The sequence below is a fragment of the Monopterus albus genome, unplaced genomic scaffold (assembly GCF_001952655.1).
Source record: "Monopterus albus unplaced genomic scaffold, M_albus_1.0 scaffold50.1, whole genome shotgun sequence".
NCBI classification, from domain to species: Eukaryota; Metazoa; Chordata; class Actinopteri; order Synbranchiformes; family Synbranchidae; genus Monopterus; species Monopterus albus.
The window spans coordinates 191,832-216,740 of record NW_018127930.1 but is presented as its reverse complement, the minus strand read 5'-3'; the positions used below and the strand labels follow the sequence as shown (position 1 = coordinate 216,740).

The 24,909-nt window shown below is 38.1% G+C and overlaps 1 protein-coding gene across 3 annotated transcripts in view; it reads left to right on the top strand.

Annotated features, from left to right (window-relative positions):
* The window catches only part of LOC109960691 (cingulin-like protein 1), a 64,457-nt gene that overhangs the window by 4,848 nt on the left and 34,700 nt on the right, over positions 1 to 24,909 (top strand). For 2 of the 3 annotated variants that reach the window (XM_020600958.1, XM_020600961.1), the window contains exons 2-3: positions 14,846 to 14,959; positions 18,838 to 18,968. The gene's annotated coding sequence lies outside the window, so the exon portion shown is untranslated. The remainder of the gene's footprint in view (positions 1 to 14,845; positions 14,960 to 18,837; positions 18,969 to 24,909) is intronic. The other variant, XM_020600959.1, reaches the window with a different exon arrangement.

Sequence of the window (24,909 nt, the reverse complement as noted above, 5' to 3'; positions counted from 1 at the left end):
CTCACTTTGCTCGTTTCCAGCCATTTAATGTTTAATCTTGGGTACCTCTAGATTAGCTTGGCACCCCTCATAACTCCAAATAGTTTGTAAATGTTTCAGAATCAGAGAGCCAGAAAGCATCTTCCTTAAAACGAGAGGACAGTTTGTGAACGTGCACAGTTCCTGTTGCTGGTGTTGTGTTGCAAGTGGACAGCACAATAAACTGTGACAGCATTAATTAATTTGAATTTCTCCTCCATAGATAGGTAAACAACGGTATATGTACCGATGAAAAGAGATGTGTAACACTCTAAACAAAGCAGGTAGTTGAGAAACCCCATATTTTAACTGGAATAATGCAAACAGTAACTTCTCCAGCCTTATCTCTAACATTGCAACAACACATTAACAGACATGCAGTGTGTGGTTGTTTTAAACTTGCCGTTAAGTCCCACCAAGTAGTGGAAACATCACTCCTTTTTACATAGCTCCAAAGTTGGTAACTCCAACCGATGGTCGCTGCGTAAAACAGCGAGTCCCTGTACAGGAACATTCCTGGACATGCAGTAACCTCAGGCCCTGTATTTTTCTCCACATCCTCTGGTCACAGTGCAGTACTTACTTTTGTTAGAAAAAAAGTCTCTCAAGCGAGAGTTCGCAAGGCATGTATAAACCGAGTTACTTCTACATAGAAATATTAGAACATATGTTCACCTCATTTTTTTGAGCTTTAGGTCACATCTAAGAGGAGACTTTGCCGTTGTAACATTGTAAATAAGTCAAAACGCCGTTGTAACATTGTAAATAAGTCAACAAACAAGGAAAAGCATGCCATGGCCCCTTTAAGGTAAATATTAGGTTCAGGTTAAGCATATGTTCAGTGTAGACCAGTATGGGACTGTCTCACCAATGGGAAACAGGTCAACATGCTTCAAGTAGAAAAGCTTATGGAAACAGCTGTGTGGATACATGATATGAGAACATTACTCAGACAACCCAAACAGTCTTTTCTCTTTTAAAACCAACATATGGTAACGTAGGCTAGCTTGAGAAAGGAGCCAGAGACAGAAGTTGCCTTTTTCTCTTTTATTTCTCCCTTTGGCAACCGCACAGCAACAGCAGAACACAGGCACACACTGAACAATCCACGCCAGCCCCGAACTAAACGCATCCTGCCCAGAGGGCCATTATGGAGGATCCCACCAGGTGCTTCCCCCAAGGGATTTTGGGGGACCCGGCCAAGTGTATCTCCGCCCCCAATGCTGCAATATGATGTTTTTAAAAACAGCAGTTATCGATTAAAGTTAGATCTTTCTTGGATAACCCTCAAATATTTATAGTTAGTCATTAGTTTTCTCTAACACATTTCTTTTTGTTTTAAAAGAGAGGAGACAACAAGGATGAGAACTAGGGGCTTGGTTTGGCTCAACTAGCCCATTCTTTATAAAGAGCAATACACTGCTGCTTGCCTAACATCTCTTTGCTGCTGCTGCTCACCATGTTGATAATCATCTGTTTATGTTGGTGACAACTTTCTGTTTTTCTCTAGTCACATGCACAAGCGACCTTGGAGCTTGTCTTTTGCACATGTGCTCTTGTAGAAAGCTGTTTAGAAACCTGGTTACATGTATACATGGCAGAGAAAATGGTGTTCTCCAGGAGAAATCTACTTGGGGAAAATAGGTTTCCCTAATCCCCTACCCCGAATACAGAAACCAGGTTTCCCATTTACATGACAGTTAAGAAATCGGCTTACTCGAGAAAGCCGATTGTAACCTGGTTACTTAAGTGGTGTAAACACAGTCACAGTAGATGTGACTGTCGCAGTTGAGGCTGAATCTAGGGCTTGGCATTAGGAAATGTATTGGGCTATGCCAGTGAGGGTACTTTGAGTTCAGTGTATGTGTGTGTGAGAGAGACGCACACAGCGAGAGAGAGAGACCTAATAAGCAGTAAGATGATAAATGATGTCACTGGTTTTAGAAAACATGTTTCACTCCTAGCAGATACCTGTGTGTGTGTGTGTGTGTGTGTGTGTGTGTGTGTGTGTGTGTGTGTGGCGTGGTATTGCTCAGGGTGGGGGTGTTGTGGGGATGTAAAGCTGTTTATGTTACAGGAATTTGGCTGCAGCACCCTTAGGCAGCTACATATATCCTATAAAACAGGAAAGAAATAATTAAACAGGGAGACATAGTTACTCTTTTTGAGTTCTCCACCATTATTTATTCACAGAAATTCATTAATTCACTGAACACTATGTGCTATGTCCTTTTTCAGTATTGTCACAAATGTACTTCAACTGTATTTCCATATAGGGTTCTTGTGTGCACTTAACACATACAAAACACTGTAAATACTAAGCCTTCACATATCACTACTGAGTCCAAAAGCATTTGTCTGCAGTCAGTTCTCCAAATGTAGTTTGGCTATAATTGCACCAAAAATGCACTAACAACATTTAGCTAGCATGTTGCTTAAGAGAGAGACCGAGTGTATTTCTGCCATTATTACCATTATTACTTTTCCAAATTTTCTTTGCTAATTTTATTCCCCAGCTTATCATAAAATCATAGCTCAGTTTTAGCTTAAATACTGCAAGGTTTTGTGAGGTTTTAATACAACACTGACCTGTAAAACAGGAAAGAAATGATGAGACAGGGAGACGTGGTTTCTCTTGTTCTTTTCTTCTTCTCCTTCATGAAGTATATCCCCAAAAATTAAATTTTTACATTTTAGAGGGATGACTTGGTTTAAGGTTAGGGTAAGTCTCCAGGAAATAAGGTAAGTCGACGTGATGTCCCCTGAATCGATGGAAACACAACGTATGCATGTGTGTGTGTACTTCCAGTCACAAAAACCTCTGTTACGTTAGCATGTAGCTATGTAATAAAAAAGCATAAAAATGTTCTGATGCCTGGTTTAAACACACTTGACTTAATGTGAGAACTGTGTAGAATGGTCTCGACCTCATCATCGGTGGGGTGAGTTCGTATTGTGTCTTTTTTGTGGATTTTCCTCTGAACACTGAAGATCCTCAAACTGTGCATTTTCAACATTTTCACTGTTTCTTAAAGCTACATTTTCCTTATTTTAAGGAATAAAATGTTAAATCTTGACATTTTTCAGATGTGTTTTATTATGAACACTCTTCATTCTGTTAAACCATTAGCAGTTATTCAGGGGATCAGAATTGTGCACAGGTTAGTACATTTCCTCACAATGACACCAAGGTAAAAGGTGTCTTGTCATGCTGGAGTGTAGTTCTGTTACTGTGTGAGGGTGTTGTCTGTCACTTGTCAGGATGGTTTATGATGAGCAGGTTTCTGTGTTTGCCTTCATTCGTACTCAAGAATCACTTCTGTTTCTTTGCAGAAATGATAGCACAACACAACCACTCAGCGGCATACTGTACAGTACATACCTGCACCATGAAGATTATTAAGGCTGCTATGCAGCTTGACTGTTAAAATTGCTTGATATAAATCTTTGATTAGCAAAATTACAACCCTGTAATAAAATGACATTCATTTGATTTTTTTTTTATCCCTTCAAGCTGATTTGATGGAAGCATTGTGTCTGCTACAGATCAAATTCAACTGTATTTAAGTTGATGTTAAGGGCATGACTGTCTAGCTAGGTGGGGCATGTCTTGATCCTTTCCTCTGCCCATATTTCTAGGTCTCGGTTAGAAGATTTGAAACAGGGACATGCAACATTTTGTTTCTGCCTACCCAGCATTTTACAGAGCAAGCCGAGTACTGTGTGCTGCATTCATACTACATTCATCTCTATTATAATTAAAATACCGTGTGGTATGAGGTGCGCCCTGAGGTGGCATCCGGCCCATCAGTCATTAACAAAATAGAATTAATGTTACAACCCTTGTATCAATCTACTGTTTTATTCTGTACAATGTCAAAGTCAGTTTGAGATGTCTTGAACTGACATTTTTCTCTAAAAATTAACTTTCTAGCTGTAATTCAATTTTATTTGGAGACATTTTAAAAGATGCTACTTTTAGGACCAGTCTGTGTAGAAATGTAAGCAAAAGTATTAAAATGAGATGCATATTGTTCAAAGAAATACAAATTCAGTGTTTAAATATTAGAATGTTTAATGAGTTTGCTGTTAACACATGAAATGTTATTTGAAGCTGTCTATAACTCAATACAGTGAATGCTAGTATGTTAGCATGCATGCTAAAATGGAGCTTGCTGTAAATCCAGACAACCAGCACTAATTTGTTAGCACTGATCTTACTGGAGGTTCCTGCAACTAAACATATATGCTAGCTGCTATCAACTTACATGCTAATTTAAATTGTGTTAAATGTGGAATTACACAAAATAGTATGAATAGCATGAAACACTGAAAGGACTGTGTGCTATCATTTTAGAGAGGATGTCACTGTACAGTAAACTTATCAGCATTGTGTATAGTATCAACATCCTGATTGATCAAGTTGGTAACTTGAATCCTTCTACCTCTCGCAGACTAAAGTGTTTGCAGCCTGATGTGAATCATCAGAGGTCATGTGGATCACATGATGTTTGGATATTTCTGACTTCTCAGGATGAGGATAAAAAGGATAAAAGACCTTTCTAAAACAAAAACAGTTTCAGCTAGCAGTGCCCATGCTGATTTTTATTAGCCAAAGATTTAAGATTATGACTGAGTGTGACAAGCTGCAAGTCATCTGAGAATCAGGGGAATGTAGGAAGTTGGAGGGAGATGGCAGGTACGTTAGGAATGAGGGTGTGAACCTTCAATGGAAGACTAACAAATAGGCAAGATTGTTTAGAATGGTAATGTTACATACTTGTGAATATTTCCATGTGCATGTGTGTGTGTGGCCATGTTCTGGGGTATGTCAATCTGTTTACACACTCACACTGTGGGGATTCGGAATGCTTATGGGGACATAAAGTAAGGCCGCAAAACATAAATCATTATATTTTAGAGTGATTACTCGGTTTACAGTTAGGATGAGGGTTAGGCAAGTAGGCTTGTAGATTAGGTTAGGGTTAGGGTAGGTGTCTGGGAAATGAATGCGTTTCAATATAATGTCCCCTGAAGTGTGTGTGTGTGTGTGTGTGTGTGTGTGTGTGTGTTTGTGTCTTTGTGTAAATACAAGCTCCCTGTTAAACTCTGGGGTGGCTGTTGCAGCTATATTATTGTGGTGTTATGAAATTCAAATGATCAGTTTTTAATACAGGCAGGAAAGAAAATTGCTGGTATGTGGTTATGTAATCCGATAATCAGACCCGCCAGCCACAAACCCACCTTATCTGCTGTTCTTTACATGAGTTCACGCTGCTCTGATGCCTTGACTCTCCTGTGTGTCTCTGTAGAACTCTTCTGGGCTGCCAGCGATGTAGTTGACATATGCAGTTTGGAATTAACACAACCAGTGACAGCCACCATAGGTGAAAAAGGCAAAGGAAATAGAACCTCCTATTTCAGAACAGAGGCCAGTCTCACAGAATACCACATTACAACATATATTGATGATATATATATCTTCTGGCCTACTGGTAGGTGGAATTTGTCCCTACTCAATCACAATTATGGGTGTGATAATAACTGATAACAGTCATGTAATTAGGGGATAACATTAAAATTGGCTGTACTTGATAAGAGCAGTAACTTATGGTAGCTATAACGTGTTGAGAAAAATTTAGGCTGATACTGATGTGCAACTGACTTTACTGATTGTATCACTGGCATCATGACTCTTCTTGTGCTACAGTTATGCTATATTTTAGTGTTTACCATTATCTCATAATTGTCAGTGTTGACATAGTGGCTGTAGTTTAGCAAACATTACACCATTTCACTTTGTTCCCAGATTTACTAACTGACATGACACTTTCATCTTTGTTTGGTTATTTACAGTTTTGTCATTGCACTATTCAATTCAATTCAGCTTTATTTGTATAGCACCAAATTTCAACAAAGGTCATCTCAGCCTTCTGCCTTGGCTGGTTGGAGTGGAAAGAGGAGAGAGAAAAGAAAAGAAAAGCAAGAAGACACAAAAAAAACCCACCCAAAAAACAATCAAACACTAGGCAGGTTGAGGTGGCCAGTGACTGCGCATCAGAAATGTAGAGCTCCAGGACAGTACAAGGAGAAAGGGGACACAAAGTTAGTGACATGTAATGGTGGCATATAGATGCATGCAGAGTGTCTGCCTCCTGAAATGAGACTGGGACCTGGTTCCACAGAAGAGGAGCTTGATAGCTAAAGGTTCTGCCTCCCATTCTACTTCTGTGGATTCTAGGAACCACAAGTAGACCTGCACTCTGAGAGCAAAGTGCTCTGTTGGGATGATAAGGCTCTATGAGGTCTTTAAGATACGATGGAGCCTTGTCATTAAGGGCTTTGTTTGTTAGAAAAAGGATTTTTGATTCTATTATGGATCTGACAGCCAGTGGAGAGAAGCTACAGTAATATGAGAGGAATATGATCGCTATTCATTTTGGGTTTTTACAGCACTTATAAGTTCTGATTTTAAAAAGACATGCAGTTATTCTTGACTTGAGCAAACTGCTGACATATAATCCACTGCATGTAAACTCATCTGAAAGCTTCATAATATTTTTCTGCATCTGAAAATTTCACCCCCCCTTTTTCATCCCATTAGATCACCCTTTCCAAAGCTCACATTCTCTATTTTAACATAATGTTCAGGCCAAAAGGTTTAGGTTTTAGACTCCTGAGTGTGTTTGGAGCCCTTTTTGTACATCATGCAATTTCCCATGCTAATGGATGCCTGAGAGTCCTAATTATTCATCTTCAACATTTAAAAAGTGCCACAGCGCTTCTCCTGAAATGCATCTTAGTGCATTTTTGCATCTTACAGCTCCTTGTTTTTCCCTCCAAGTTTTAATGAGTGTTGTTTTGCATTATGCAGTACCTCCAAGCTTCAATTTGACATCTGGTAAAGTTGGCTTGACTCCAAGACTATGGTCACCCAGTGCTTATTACTCATTAAGCCTCGTCGGAGGGCCGAGTGGGTGCAGGCTCGGTGAGTGCTGGTTGGGGGCTGCAGTGCTTGGAGATTAGATGTTGTTGTTGTTTTTGTCAGTGCTCTAGTTTTGAAAGTGAACTATGATGAGAAAATCAATGAGTTTGAAAGTCTTCATCATCTGCATTTCTTTCTAATCACCTCCTTGGCGACAGGCACACACATTATTTTGGTATCCATTAGGCCTGCAGAATTATTAAAAGGATTATAGTGGTTATGGAGGCCTGCAGAATTATTATTAAAAGGATTATAGTGGTTATGGTTTTTGCTTCTCCCTTTAAACATTTTTCTTTAGACTTTGCCTAATTTGAGAGTATATAGATCTTTTAACTTGTGTTGCTATCGTTTGTGTATTAAGGAATAGTTGTAGTTTTGAATGTTGATTAAAAAGTTTTATTGTCATTTTAGAAAACCACTGACTGAAAAACATTCATATTAGATGATTTTTCCATACAGAGACCACATGTTGACAGTGACACCATTATGACTCTTTTTCAGTTGCATATTCCAAGAATATCTTATTGGGTAATTTATGGTTCATGTTAGGAAACTAAAAATGATGTGGTTACATTTATAGAAGTTCATAGTTAAATAATTAAAAACAACAAACACTGACTGCAGATTGGAAACAGAATGTGACGCCGGCCTTAGGCATGAAGTCAAATGTGTTGGTGATGAGTTTCCCTCATTACACCAACAGCTTACAGCAAGCATTCATGGTCATCCTTAAGATTCTGGTTTAATTACCTTGAACAGCAAATATTTGTCTTTTATAGCACCTTTGTAATATTATTGCCAGTGGTGATACTGATGTGAACACTGTTTCCAAGTTGGAAAACCAGTACAGAAACTCTAATATTACATAAACACGTGACTAAACCCACACTGCATTCACATTACAGGACTTAATGCTCAATTCCCATCTTTTTCTGTTAAGTGAGGGTCTAACCTGGAACCGTCTTCACGTGAGGTGACGATGCTAACCAGTGCACCACCATACCGCCCTCCTATGTTTGCATATTCATTGCATCAGTAGTGATGTGTTTCTTACTGCATCATTGATAAAATTTAATCACAATAATTTTCCATTTATTCTGTTAAATCTAGAAATTAAAATTCCACATTTGTGATTAGTCTTTTGAGACTACTCTGATTACATGTCAGTGGCATCTATATTTTATTGGCCTTTAAGCCTAGGCTTGGATATGGTGCCTACATAGGCTTTAAACCCGGCCCTGCACGCCTGAGTGTGTGTGTATGTGTGTGTGTATACTGGGATGAGGAGAGCTACGTTGTGCCAAACTTAGCCTGTAGGCAGTAAAAACATACTATTACACAGTTTAATGTACACAGTGCATGAAGGACAAAACGATGTTACCACAACGTCTCATTATTTTTAACAGCTGTGCTGTTGTGTATGTAGTAAATTGGCAATGTCTGTGATGTGTAAAGAAAAAAATTGAGCCACACTTTATCTTTCAGATTTTAAACACATCATGAAAATGTAAATCCTGATAATGAGACTGTACAGTTTTGGCTGGAAGCTGTTTTATGGTGATTAACTGTCTTCCCATGTCATCTTCTTCTAGATGAACAAATTCCATAGTGATAAAGGGAGCTAGTTTTGAAAACCATGGAGTGCAGTATAGCGGTTAACAGAGTCCAGAGCATGATATAGAAAATTCAGCACATTTTCAATGTTAGTACTTTTCAAGAAACAGTCTGCAAAAAGTGGTTGGTTTATGCAGATAGTGGGAAGTGAGACGTGATCTTAAAAGTGTGTAATTGTTACATACAGAGGAACTGGTTCAGCTCTGTTTCAGCTGCCAGGGGAGGAGCAAAGAGGGAGAGAACAAATATAGCAGAAGTAATATGTTTCTTACTCACTGCACCACTGAGCAAAGACAAACTGGTTCTACTGTTTTGTATAGCTAGTGTTTATAAAGACAGAGAAAGAGAGGTTCATGCCACTGTAGCACACAGCATAGTCGAGTTTGAACTGCATTAAACTAATTGGGTAGAACCGACCTGCCCTTTTCCTATGATGCGGCGAAGGACGCCGAACACATACAGTTGCATTTTATATTGAAATTTTACTGAAGATCTAAAAGTTTCCAAAGGCACCAAATGCAATATGTGGCCAAAAGTATGTGGACATCCTTTCAGCATAACAGCATGCCTGTGTACAATGTTCATTTTTAGGGACCTGACATTGTACAAATTCCATCAGTTTGTGGTGGAGGAATTTGACCCATACAGCTCTGATCTCAAACCCATCCAGCACCTTTGGGATGAAGTGGAACACCAACTGGCTCAGTAATGTTGTTGTGGTTGAGTGGGGGCATGCCACTGCAGCCGGGTTCCAATGTCTTTTGGAAAGTCCCTGCTATTTGTCCATTGCATGTTTCATGTTATTAGAGAAAATGCAAGAGAAAATTTCAGTACTCATTTATGTGTTTGTTTTTTTTTTGTTTGTTTTTCAATTTTTATGCCTTCATAGTCGTGGGCAGAGGTATTTATGTTTTGTACGTACATACCTCTTTCCTATTCTTGTGAATACAATATTTGAAGAACGCCTTGAAACTATTTATTCAAATTTGGCAAAAAGTCCACTTGGACTCAAGGATGAAATGATTAATTTTGGTGGTTAAAGGTCAAGGTCACAGTGACCTTGCGTACATCCCATTCTTGTGTATGTGCTATGTTAGGAAGACCTTGAGGGAATTTCTTTAAATTAAAAACATTTAAAATTCCTTCAAAGTCATCTCTGCAAACAGATGAGTCTGGATGGACATGCCTGTTCACTGAAACTTGACTGGTTGGCGGGGGGGGTACAACCACAAGGTGTTCATTCTATTATACTGTATATTGTAGCGCTAGATATTATATTGCCGAAAAAGATTTTTCACCTCCAAAGATTGACGCATGCTGAACTTATTTTACATATCACTAATGAAGTTTTAGCTGTACAGAAATTAATATAGTCATTTTACAGTATATTATGTGGAACTTTATTTTAAAATGATTAAAATCAGTTAATTTAGAGCACATTTGTGTTAATTCACATATTTTTTACAGTATTAGTGAACTCGGAGTTAAACATTGTTTCCATTGTGGTGAAACATTCCTGGTCAGTAAATGAGCTTGCGGGCGTTTCCTGCCATTCCCTCCCAGTTTAAAGCTCCGGCTAGTTCAAAGTGCACCAGCATACAAAGTTACATACCACAGCTGTGAGTCATGAGTGGGGCATGCTGGGTAGGGGAGTTCCCTGCTGTACTTGGACCAGACAGAGAATGTGTTATCATGACAGCAAACTTATGACTGATGTAGACTTTGATTAGGAAGAGTTTACTCAGCTCTTCCCTCAGTTTGGTTTAACATCGTATGATGAAAAAACAAAGCATCCACACTAGTGAGCAGCACTGCACTGCAGGGTGACTAGTACTGAAATATTTCAGGACTTCAAACTGCCCCCTGTTCCCTGTAGTGACATGGCAGATATTCTTCACAGGTGTTGGTGGAAACCAAAGACAGAACTAAAAGAAGAGTCATTATTGCACTTTTATTTATCAGGTGGATATGGACACCTTGCTCAGCTTATTCTGGAGTCTTGTCCAAAATAGCCAAAAAAAACCCTGATGCATGGAGCTTTAAGTAGTTTTCAGCAAAAGTAATTTCATCTCTTCTTGAGTAACATTTAGTCTGCAGCACTTAAGCTTGAATATTGTAGTACACATTACAGAATAGTCAGTCTGCCTGTCCCAAGCTTCAGCAAATTATCTCTACAACTACAGAGCACATTTACATAAGATTAACTTTGACTTCCCCAAGAGAAAGAATCCTAATATGTTTTATAACCTTGTGGTCTTTTCCTGTAGAATTATCAGAAATCTGAATTTTTAATCAAAGTTTTTATTCAGGAAATATCAAACTGTAATGTGCTGCTTTTCCTGGATGAACCTTTTACTGCCCTCGGGACACGTTGGGCATTTTATAGCTAATTCAGGAGGTTGTTTGTTCTGTCCAACTTTTAAACTTTTAATCTTGTATAAATTGTGCTTGTCTGTGTGTGTGTGGGTTTGTGTGTGTGAGAGAGAGAGAGACAGAGAGAAAATCAAGGCTTATAAAAAATGAAGAACTTCCTCCTACCTGCCTCCTTATCGAGGTGTGTCTGACTTTGGCTACCTGCCATAGTTGTCGTGCCCCACCTAGACACACCCTGCGGTGGCACTTAGGACTCCTCTGATTTGGTTCGGTGGGTGTTTGACTAGGGGATGGAGGCATAACTGGACTAGATATCTGTGGATAGTTTATGGTTGTTTTCAGTGTTATTTTGTTCATAACAAGTTTAGTTTTTCTACTGTTACAGTAAAAGCCAAAGGTGCCAGTTGATTGGGATTTTTATAGTTTGTGTCATATCCATACTTCCATATTAATATTATATCCTTCATATTAATGTACAGTATTTACTAACAGTAATCATAGTACTGTATTTTATATAACCTTTGCAGGTGGTATATAATGTACAGCTCTGTTGTGATTTTCAAAGGTGGCTGCAATGCAGTGAATTGAAATGTGATATAATTGTGCCAGTAACAGCACAGTTATGGTGTAATTTCATTTGCATAGCCTGTGAACTTTTTGAGTACACTTAATTTTGTTATTTTTCTTTTTGTGTAGGAGTTTGTGACTCTTCCCCGCTGACAAACTCTGGTCAGATTTTAACTAACAAAATCTCTCCCTCTCACTCCCTCTGCTTGTCTATTCTGGTCAAATGAGAGGTTGTAGTTGGGGTCAACTCCATGTACACAGTAGTGCAGCCCACCCACACACACAAACCCCCGTGGTCTGAGCGCAGTCAGGAAATCATGAACACTTCTCTCTCTCTCTCCAAGACCTACAGTGAGTATTTTAGAAACATTCAACAGTGAAAAAAGTTACTCTGTTTAAGGCTTTACTGCAGAGACACTGGGCTAGGTTACATGTGGTCACATGTATTTAGACAGTTACCAATATCTAGAGAACAGGTGATACACATACACTAACTATGGAATGTTAAATGATTCAAAAAAATGTGTTTGAAAACAGACTTTTGTAAGTGTGTACATTTAGGTTTGTACCTGTAAAGGTAATTTGTAATCCTGCCTGGAAAGTGGAAACCTCAGTGGAGATATCCTTCAGTACCTACTACTTACTGGTAAAATAGAGATGTTCCTGACAAAGAATAAAGTCAAAGAGCAGCAGCAATAGTAATCCTGATTCTGATCACCTAATCTGAATCCAGGCAAACAAACAAAAGTTAGCTTTTAGTGCATAGGTTGTGTCAAGTCTGTGGTTCGGCTGGAAGTGTCTGTATCACCCACTAGTTTGGAGTGTATCGGCCACAAAGATGCAGATTGATCAGAAGTTCATCCTGTCCTCTCCGCTTATGGGCTATGATTACAAAGCTCTGCTTAGAAAACTCAACCGCGTGTGCATGTTATCATGCAAGTTTTTTTTTGTCTCACAGCTTGTGAAAATATGTTCTTAAGCCTGAAGCTGAATGTGCAGACCTGTAAAGGAGAGTTTGCAGGCAGAAACCAAAATGTATGCTTACAAAATTTAGCTTACAGGCAAGCACATCTTCTGAATCATTTAATATTCCACACAGCAACAGCATTTGTACTGGTGCAGAAATGTTTTATTTGTAATTTCATACAGAATGTCATGTTGTGTTATTCTGTAAAACCCTGTCTCACAGAAATCATATTTATATACCATTAATTTGTTTTCTCAATTATGTTGAGCTGGGGAATGTAATTAAGAAAACAAATTAGTATATAAACATAATTTCTAGGAGACAAGGTTCGATGGTAACAAGGTAAAAATGATAGCATCCTACATTCATCAGGCAGTATTATACTTTATAATGAGATTGTTTGAAAAGAAAGGACTTTGTTAGTCTTTGTCTGCTGAATGTCACATGCTACCTAAATATTATATAGTGACTTCTTTTTGTCTTACTAGAAATTCCTCTCTGCTCCCTCAAGCTCCTCTAGATGCATGCAAACTTTCTCAGAGGAGTTAAAACACAATGGACTTGTTTTTATTATATTTAATCACACAACACAGAGTCACTGTGTCATGAACACCCAACCCACTCATGTTATAAATGCATACACTCACATGGCGAGGAAAGGAAATAATTGGCTGCTATCCATCTGTACTTTTTACATTTATGGAGATTGATGTTGTCCTTTAAGATGAAAACATACATATGAACCACCCAGGTTAAATGTTCCAGCATAGTCTTACTGTGGCTCTCTGTGCTGGGTTTCAAACTGTGGTGGGCGTGAAGCGTCTTCCAGCTTGAGCAGACTCCATTTATAATCCACTCATCAGAACAATACTGAACACTTCTGATGGTATACTGCAATATAGAGCACTTTAAGTGTGAGTTATCTGCTCAAACCAGCTTGAAAACAGTGACGAGGTTCTCCACTTTTGCTGATTGTATGAGACTGTGAGACTTTTGGACCACGTCAGACAAGCCACTGGAGGTTTTAGTGTTTGTATTTCTACCTCATTTGCTGACACTTAATAACAAGTGAACAACAATGTTTTTCGTTGACCCCCTGCTTCTTGTCACTCACACACTAAACAGAAGACATTTAAGTTTCCTCCAGGACACAAGTCCTCTAAACAACATGACACTGCCCCAGGCATGTGTATTTATTTTAGGTTTCCACTAGCTGGGGCAGTAGGTAATTTCAAGCTGGGTGAATGTACAGGCTGGATTTACAGTAGGTTAATTACAACAATAAAAATAACAAGAAGGTCAAAAAATCTTGACAATGTCACTGATAATATCATGGCCATTTAAATTTTTAACACTAATCATTCTCACGGGGATTAAACTTAATAGACTTGATTTTGTATCATTTAATCACACAATCCAGAGACTTTGCGTCATCATGACACCCAGTCCACTAATGTTATGATGAAAGGAATAATTCCATGAAAGATATGAATGTTAACCAGGAAGCGAAGGCCTGAAGAAAGATTTGCCTTATGGGAAATGTAGGACCCGGTGGATCCAGGTCCTCACATTTTAGGATTTGATGCTTTTGCCTGTTTTATATCATTGTAAATATTTTCTGTAAATTAAATAATTTAGCAAAACTGTAGGCATGCATTTCATCTTTTTTACAGTATGTAGACTGAAATATATACATTATACAAAATGCAATAACCATAGCATTCTAATGCTAAATGTTGTTTTGATTATACATTTAGCAACTTTATCACATAGTCATGCAAATAAACCTTGGTAGTGTGTGTCCAGTCACCATCAGTCAGTGTTATTTATATAACCCAGAGGTATGTATGTATGTATGTATGTATGTAAGATGTCATGTCTGTGCTTCAGCGAGTTAAAGTGCAGTTTAGGCTTTTCTTTCTCTCTACATACTAGGGCCTTCTCGCATCATTATCGTCTCTCTCCATTCCACACTGATGATAATGTCCCTTAGAATCTCAGGAGGATGTTTTGCTAATTGGGCTCCTCATAGACTCTCAGGAGGATGTTTTGCTAATTGGGCGTTACCTTAATTGTGGTTGACAGTGGCATCTAGACAGTCAGGAAACAGAATCTGCTTAATGTCCCTCAGATGAAAAACATTACACAACATAGTGCACATTTAAATTTAGTATGTTTTCTTTAAAGATGTATTATCTGCGTCAGTAGCCAATAGGATCAGACTCCCACTCTGGTAGCTGCCAAAGCTGTAGGAAATTTTTGTATTAAGGTTACTGTGATGAAAAAGATAATACTAAAAAATACTGTCTCTATTTCTAAAGTTTCCAGAATTCCAGAAAATCAAAGAGGACTTCCCTACCTCTGTGAACAAACTACGGCAACTGTTAGAAGATAAAGTTCACATCCTAAAGTCTTTCATCACTGAGGACGAGCAGGTAAACCATATAAAACTTAAGTGTACCAACAATAATGTAACAGGAGGAAAAATGCTTTTATACAGTTTGTACTACTTTAAGTTATAATAGATGTTAAGAATTGTATGATTTTAGTGCTAGAAACCAAGTGTGGTATAATAAATTGCCATGTTGTCACATGGTAACAGTTTAGTTCAGTTTGATTGAGGACATTCTTATTATATTTAACTATTTAAAAGTATAAAGCATATCATCGCCAATATCAAGTTATCACTTTTTAAACTTATATGTAGAAAAATGTAGAAAAATATATAATGTACACACACTCACCAGCCACTTTATTAACCACACCTGTACAATAGTATGCACTTCAGTGCAACACTTCCGCCTTAACATTTGTGTTTATGAAACTCAAAGTGTTTCAGTTTTTGGTGAAAATGTCATAAATGTATAAATTCAATTATATATTTGTTATTGAAGTCATATTTAAAGGTGGTTTTGTACTGGACTACATTATAAGAAAAATATGAAGTTGTGTGACCTCTGAACACTGCGCATAGCATATGTGATGCAATAATATGAAAAACACACATACCTGTACTCTTTATCAAAAATCTCTACATATTTAATTGAGGGCCAACATGTTCTGCTTCAGAGCAGCATCACTGGAATCTGAACTGTGACACTTCTGATGAAAATCATTTGGATGATTATCACCACTTAGCAGAAGCATAAAGTATTATTTAGGCTTTGTGAGCTTGGAGCTGAGTTTATTTTAACTTGATGTTTTAAAAACATAAATCTGTGCTATAAGGTACAAGCCTAATTGCTCAACACTGCTGTAACCGCATTCCACCTTCTGTAACAGTCTGTATGGTGATTTGGGAATCTGCCTCCCTTTCTGTTTTTGTCTGCCTTTCTTTCGTTTCCCTTGTTGCTGATCTCTCCTGAGGCCATACTCAGACAGGCAGCTCAAATCCAATTTATTGTCATGCTTTATTAATTAAGTGCCTTTTTTGAAGCCTTAATTGCAAGAAATACAATAAAATAGTAAAAGATCAAATGAAATCTTGGCTTGAAATGCCACTGAGTAGGTTTTAATGTCACTTCCCTTATGTGACACGTAAATTCTTCAAAAAATTTTAAATGAGCGTGATGGTCATCAGGAATTTGGAATCTTGGAATCACAAGGACTCAAAGTTCAAAGTGTTTATTTCGTCATATGCACAGTTAAGAAACGTGTTTCCCTGTACAATGAAATTCTTACTTTGCCGTCCACATGAATGCCACAAAATACAAATGAAATATAAAGTAGATAAATAAGTAACACAAAATCTAAGGCACAAAGTCTAAGGCACTTTAAGCAGTGCAGATGCAGCAATATGTAGAAAAAAAATATACAAGACTATAACACAACGTGTAAACTCGCGAGAGCTTTAATTTAGTTTTTCCATCTCCCCAGAGTTTTTCTACTCTAACCAATCTTGTACATTTTTGCAGAGATATTATCCAATCAAGAGCCGGGGTTATGTACTGTATCATTCAGACTCAGTCCAACCCCCATCTCTTAGAAACAGCCTTTCACTAAACGGTTTCATCTATTATTTTGTGGTGACAATGTCTAGAGATGTTTTGATTGAGTACGCTTTGGGATTTTGTTCTGAGCAGGGCTATATATCAAACTTTTCAGCATAGACATGGTCCGCTTCTGAGACAAGTGAAACACGCAAACCCAGGTGCAGTGTGGATACAGTACGGTTCCTGGTGGCAGCAGAACAGTCACATGCATGCATAAGCTACTGGCTACCAGCAGTGGGGATTCTAAGAATATAAATGAATAGAAACTTATTGTACCTTCACTGGAACTTATTATATGTTGTGAAGTATAGTTAATTTGGATTTTTTTTTTTCTACCTGTTGCCAATATTTGCTCATTGCAGATGCATTATGTCAGCACTGGCAAATATGTAGTCACAGCAAACCCCTGCAAAATTCTGAAGGGATAGAGAAGTGAAAGACATAGGTTTTCTTGAATGAAAGGATGAAGCAGAGCATAAACAACCTAAAGTAAAAAATGCTGTATGTTGACATGGAAACAGTGTGATCAGCTGGGTAAATGTGAGGGAAGGGATAGGCCATTTGGAACATATACTGTAGTTCATGGTACATATTTACTGTATTTGTACCTGTAAGTGTCAGACCCTGCTTGTCTCTATCATTACAGTGAGAGATTATATTAGAAAAACAGATCAGACTTGGCTGCTGAGGGGAACATAGTGCCAGCTTTGCTCTCCGACTGAGTCACATGGACACATGCAGACAGACAGACGAAGGAGAGGATGAGGGTGAGCATCATGTTCTGCCAGAATGACTCAGTCGGTCTGTTGTCTTTCAGCCCACGGCCGCTCTCCGAAGGAGTTCGTCACCTCGACGAGTTCAGACGCACCACGTTAGATATCGCTTCTTACAACTTTATCTTTACTCATCCTTAAGTTTCTCTTTTGGTTTTCCCTTATCTGTCTGTCTTTGTCACCTCCCCCTCTCTCTGTCTGTTGCTGGTGATTGTCTGCCCTCTCCCCTCCTTTTAGAAGCAGTTTTACTCAACATGTTGCTATGTCTGATAAACTGACACAGCAGACTCCTGAGAGCCGAAATCTTATATGGGTAAAATCCCATATCAGATACTCTCCAGGCTAAATATTGTATGATGACTTACAAACTGTTTTCATGTTTTGTCTGTTTAGAGTCTGCACATTGGTTTTTACCTTGACATTTTTTTCTTCGTCACTAAAAGGTGAATTCTTTTTGGGGGTATGTCATTCGGAAACAGAGGTATAATTATAAATCTAACCTAAGGATTTGACAGCTTCTATTTTTTTCCCTGTAGTGAAAATGCTCAGTGTACAATGAATATGGCCAGTGCCAGCTTCTGTCTTGACTACTTCTCCTGTCTGTATCTAAAAGGTGATTTTAGCATATAAACTAAGGCAGGGGACAGAAGTTACCAAAAGTCTCTCATGTAAAACAAAAACTTGGTAATTGTGTGTGTGTGTGTGTGTGTTTGTATAGGCAGTACATTTAAAACTTAACGGATACGGTTGGTCATTGTCTATTTTAATAGTATTTTCAACATTCCCCATACAGAAACTAAAACAACAATGAAATGCCTCACAGTTAATGTCTGTGAGTAGAGGATTAATCTGGATTAGTTTATTTGTCTGTGCCACAGACCTCTGTTGTTGTTCAAAAAGGATTAATATCAGTGAAACACACTGGGCAACATGTTGTCATTACAAAACCCTAGACCTGCATGTTTGTTTAAAATGTTGCCCCAAAAGCTCCAAACGTCCATAACTTTTTACAGCGTCCAAAGTTAGCAAGACTTTCGACGCTGTCTTTGGACAACGCGCAAGCAAACAAACTAATCCATTTTGGAGACTGACAGACATTAAATGTGAGTAGAGGCACTTCATTGATGGGTTTAGTCTCTGTATTGGGACCTTTGGAAATACTATGAATATAGAAAACGGCCGACCTTATCCTTTAAATAAACTGTTGGTTTGCTAATAGACCTTTTTTGCAGGTAAACACAGATGTTACTAATGACATTAAATAAGGTTCTATCCTATTCAGGTGCTGGGCCTGGATTAATGTGATTAGTGGCCCCTGTGGTTACCTGCTCTATGTTAACATGCTAGCTTATTGTACATTAGCATGATAATCAGATTTCCAGCAGATAACGAGACTACGGGCAGCTAGTTTAACAGAGTAGCATCATGTAAACACCATATTTGCTTTCCATTTAGCCAATAATTTGTGGACATCCTGTATGGCCACTGAAGGGTTTGTTAAACTGTAAAGCCATTCTTACTCTTTACTCTGTGTGGTTTCGTTATCAGGGTTTGTTGCGTGAGGAGAAGACTGTACCAGAAGGACCGTGGAGGTTTGCTGTCCTGAGTGAGAAGCTGACCTTTCACCTCCAGCAACTACAGAGACAGACCGAGCAGGAGCTCAGCAACCTACACACGCAGTGAGTCCATGCCATGATGTGTGTTGGTCAAGCTAATATATAGTATGTCTGAGAGTGCACATAAAGCCTTCATTTCTCTGTGCTTGTGTGTTCAGCATCTCGCTCAAGGGCACATCAGCAGGGTGGGCACTTGCTAAGGGCTGAACCAGACTAGTTGTGTTTGAAGAAAAGTTTCTTTGAATGCAGCTCAGCCTTGGTGCTTGTCCTGATGCTTTTATTTCTCAAGTTGACAACACTAGTAACACATACAATTGAGTTATTCTATTATTACCAAAAACTAAGAGACTCAGGAGGTTATTAATAAAAACTGGCAATCACCATGCAGGTTACTGACTGCTATACTATTAGATAAAAACATCTACCATGCAAAACACTATAGGCAAAATTCACTATGTTCCGCTCTGTCTTGATAACCCTGGTTCTTTCCAATAGTATATATTCAATTCACTTCCCTATATTCCTGTAAGGAAAAGTTGATTGTTCTTAGTGAAACTGGATTCTTCTCTTCAGTAAGTGTTGGAAAGTGTGCGTAGGAGGCAGCTCTGTCGGTTTGTGGAGTTTGTCACAGAGCTGGAACACGACTGTGGGAGTTTAGTGTATCTCATAACCGCAGCAGGTTCTGCTCCGCTGGAGAAAACAACAGGATCCTTCCTGCTTCTGTGTGTGTAGCTGAGAGAGTGAGAGATGGGAGAAGACAGAAAACAAGAGTGAATGGGTTTTTCATGCATTTGTGGGTTTGTGTGTGTGCTCCTGTAAATGTGTCTTTGTGAGGACCAAATGGAGCCTTTGAGCTTAGACTATTTTGTCACATATACTGTTACCAGATGTCCAGAATTAATGTCCATATTCAAAATTATTTAGATTTTTGTCCGTTTTTTACTTTCACTTTTGTTGTCTGGTTGCTGACAGACTACAGCCCCAATATGCCCCCAGTTTAAGATCTGTGGACTCTCTGTGTGGAGCATATAAACTACACTTGGCTTTTTTTTACTGTGAGACTTTCATACACCACGGTATGTTTTAGCTTCTTCAAATTTTAATTTGATTGTTTAGACAGTTCCCAAAATGGTATCATTTCAATGTGTCAGTCTCATGATGCCAAACACACCATCAAGTTCAACCGGTCTAGTACATGAAACACAAACAGACCCAGTGATAGGATTTCTGGTGCTGTGAACAGATACAGACCTGACAAACAGCACTGAACTGATGTGATTTATAAAAAGATCAGAGCTGGTGCTGTGTTCTCTACCCTTTGTGTCCATACAACAAGCAAAGTGAGATCGTGAGCTTTAGCATCACTTCATCAAACTGCTGAATTCAAATATGAATTCTAAAAGAGCTGACCTGGCTTTAGTTGTACGATATAAAATGCATGGAATAGAACTTAACCAGCCTAATATTTCACCTAAGAAGCTTGTTGTATCAAAAGAAATTATGTCATTAGATTCACCAGACGTTTTGGTTACAATTTTGGGTTTTGCTCAGAGATATTTCCTTTTGTAATTTGAAAAAGCAAATTCATATAGTCATCAATTTTAGACACCATTTTCCTTTTTCAGTGGCCCAGAATTAGCAAAGATTGATTATTCTTGTTGTGGAAGCATTCTGGTTGTATCAAGCTGGCTGGTAAAACAGTCAAGTGTCTAGATAGTTAGATAATGTTCCTGGTTAGATGTATGTGTATATATAAAGCTGTGAGAAAGTGAAAGATTCGAGTGAATTTTCAGATTGTGTTACTACTTGTGGTGTGTGATGGTAAATCTTCAGATGGTGGTAGGTGGCTGCTGCCTCACCCTGATCGCTGACTCTCTGTTCTCCTGCCATGACGAGTGGTTTGGCAGAACAGCACTTCAACTGGTCTCACTTCTGTCAGACAAGACAAGCTAAAACACATCTCAGCATTTAAGGTGTGCCAGCAGCCACACACCCACTCGTGCGCATACACACACACAATATTCTGATGAAATTCCAGTAAATGTCCTAATTTCTCAGCAGCCCTGGTTCTCATTGCCAATGGTGATCGGCTCTTGTCACAGCTTAGATCAAAGGATTAATGAGAAGATGAATTGGTTCTTAATGAAAACTGTTACTGTACACATCTTCATCGTAGTGCCCTGCCCAACATGATACACACTTCTCATATCCACTTGTCTTATTAGAGGAAGACATCACCTTGCTTTCATTTTACTGGGATATTTATTGGCTTTAAGAGGGATTATGTGGTAATGTTAGCTACTACTCGGGGGTGGGCTTTGTGCAGGAGAATAGAGCTAAGACTACAATATTTAGGAGCAGCGATAAGGCCGATAAGCAGCTTTCACACTAAGAATTCTGGAACTCCTGCTTTAGTTCAGTTTCTGTGTCAAGGCAATTCCCTTAAAACTTGCAGTCTTCATCCCCTGCCAAGAGAACCATGTTGCTGTTTGTTAGCTTTGAATTTAATACCAACCAAGCTGTAACCTTCACAGCTGTGTTCAACACAGTCTCACTGGTCTTTTGCAGTAACAGTGTCTGTGGCTGGAAAAAGGACTGTATCAAAATGAATGGAGCAAAAAGAAACAAAAAACTCATAAGCAACTTCAATTCCAAAAACTATTTTAAATTATTGGTGCTAATTTTGAAAATCATTGTTGTTATGCAGGCTTAAATACATGTGTGTTTGGGAGCATGTTCACCTCAGAGTGCGTTAACAATGTGTGGAAGTCTGAATGAAGCCTGGAATAATATTCTGGGCCAAAGAACGAAAACAAAGTCTGCTGTGTTCAGATGCAAACTGGAATCAGACTTGTTTCCTGTTTCAGTCTTAAATCCATTGTTATGTAACTGGGCACCATGAATCTAAATGAGCCAAAGTCTCTCACTGTGGTTGAATTGGAAACAAACTGTCGATGGCACAGTGGACATTTAAGTTTCTCCCTTAATTGTGGCTGAAAGTCCTGCCTTGTTTACCTCCTTCCTTCCTCATAAATCTGTTTTATAACTATACTTGGTGCTTATAACTAGAAGCATCCAGAACAGGAATGTGGCCCAGTCCAGAAGCGAGGTCACAATGAAAGCTTCCACCCTGCTCTGTGGAAGGGCCCTTGACTTTTCACCTTCCTGCCTGTGCAATGGGAAACAGATCTAGTTTTTTAACATATAAGGATTTTTATAATAGCAAAATAAAAATAGCTTTAAGATGTACAAGTATAAATTAGAGAAGGGGCATCTTCAAGGCTCAGTTCAGCAAAATTTCAAAGAAAAACCATTTTATCTTGTTTTTGTATTCTGCTAAACACTTACACTTATGTTACTTATTACAGGTTCAGTTCATCCAAATCAGATTTTATAAGAACATTATGGAATGACAGAATTGTCTCTAATCTGCCAATTATTTTCTGTATTGATCTCATTGTTTATAAAAAAAAAGAAAATAGCTTAAACTATTTGTCATAGTTTCCTTCATTTACATGTTTTCAATCCATTTCATATGATCCTTTAATAAGTAACATGTAGTTGCAAAGGCTGAATGCATTCACATGGTGAAATGAAGTATCTCAAAACAAACCTGAATTGTTGACTTGCTTTTCTTTTTCTAAAACATCAGGACAAACTTTATGGTCAGCAGCTGCACATAATGGACTGAAAGCTCGCACAAGCAGCAAAGTGTGAGGAATAGATTGAGTCAGATTGTGATTACTTTTGTTTTCAGTGGTATTTTCCCATAGACAGATTGAAAGTGAGTCTGAACTCTGGTTACCCAAAGAGCGTCTGTCTTGTTGCCAAGACTAACTGGCAGCTTGGAACCCCCCCAGCTAAACTCTGTCAACCCACTCCTTGTCTTTATCATCTTGGTCTCTGAAGGGTAATCTGCTCATTCCATCAAATCAGTCAACAAGGTAGAAAAGCTCAGTTACCTCATTGATTGATCTTATTAAATTGGACTCTTATTAACCAGTTAAAAGCTTCATTTTCTGAAGCAGGACATGTACACCCCAGAGGTCACATTGACATGGGAACAGATGATGAGCATTTATGGTCATAAATTATCATTCAGACAAACAACAGTATATTGGAATTTTGACTTAAAACTGAAGATGTGTGCAGTAGACAGAGTAACATTGTCTTGTTTTGATGTATTTGACTTTCTTTATTAAGTTTGACTCTTTTTGGGGGGTCCTCCTGTTATTATTATTATTTGCATTTCACTTTGTCTTCATTACATTTTTTTCTTTATTCCTCAGATTTCACTTTCTTTTCCCTTTAATTCTCTTTCTCCTTCATGTTTTAAAAAAACAGGAGTTTACTCAAACAAGACTAAACATGATTTTCCTTCTCTTCACTCCTTTCTTTTATTCAGTATGTCTTCTTATCCTCCTGACACCATCAAAACATTATTGCTTTTTGCTTTGTGCCTTTATATCCTTTTTTTATTTAATGTTTTTTTTTTCATCCTTGACTACCTGATGTTTGTTTTCCTGCAAGTCTTTTTGGTCCTTCTCGTCCTTTTGACAAACATTTTTAAAATGCTCTTCCTCATATTTGAGAAGCTGAAACCAGAAAATGTTTTGTATTTTTTCTTAAAAATAACTCTAACATGTAACCAGTCATCAAAATTGTTGCCACTGAATTGTCTGTCAGCCAGCTGGAATTATTTCAGCTGAGACCGTAACTTCTGTTTACACTGGCCAGCAGTTTTATTTGTAAATGCAAATATACTGTGCATATAAAGATTTGAAGTAAAAGTAGTGACACACGTCCATGTTCATTTACTGTACATCCCGTAGCATCATCATTGTTCATGATAGAAACATTTGGTAGAGTTGATTTTATTCACTGAAATAAATTCTGTTTGTGCTATAAACACACACAGAGCGTATACATCCATGTAACCTTGACACAGTGAAAACTACATACAGTATGTGACAGCCTGTAAGTACTGAGATACATTAATGTAAAAAAAAACAACAACAACATATAAATAAATAAACACCCACACATTTTTCACCTGCAATTATGTAGTGAAATGTGTTTGTCACATACATTCACATAATTATGGAGTGCTATTCATGCTTTTCTGTGTGTAAGCACCTAATCAGAACGCAGAACGACAGCTGGCACTGTGTGTGTGTGTCGGAGAGAGAGAGGGAGTTGACACACTGTTACCATGTGGCATAGTGTATGACTGTCTGCATTGTGTGTGTGGTTCTCAAACTGTCAATAACACACACACACACACACAGAGATATTTATTGGTAATTGCTATGTTTTCACAGCGCTGGATGGTGTTCCTCGTCACCTGTCACGCACAGGTGTCAGTTGATCGGTTAACATAAGTTTTGATTGACAGGTTACAAAATGGCTCATTTGCATGAAGCTATTTCCAGAAGATTCCTCTCAAGATGTTTAATTCTCCTAATAAAATAATAATGACTAAAACTGTGTCAGGCCACTGGACACAGGACTGATTCTAAGCAACAATAACTAAGCAGTACTTTCATCACAAGACTGAGGTGGCTTGGGAGTGCTGTCAGGGTCAAATGATATTATATTTGTAACAGAATATACTGTGACTGATTATCACGTGGTGTTTTCAGAAGATGTTTTATTTTTTATTTTTTTACATTCTTTAAAATCTGGACCTACATTAGGCCTGGATGATAGTTCAGTCTCTTCAGCAGATTTCTGCAAAGTTGTATCACAATGAGATCTGATCTTACAAAACTACAAATGTCTGTTATCCAAATGAATGAGTCCTTCAGTAGCATAAAGCATAACGTTTTTGTTTGACATATAGTTTGGATTCATATAAAGCATAACCCAGTCCCTCTGTGTTACATAATCTGTTTATTTTACATGTGGATTTGAATACATTTCCCATATATTGACATATATTGATTTAGGGATTTCTTCTATAATAATAATAATGTGATTTTTTTTTAAGTACCTCATTCATAGT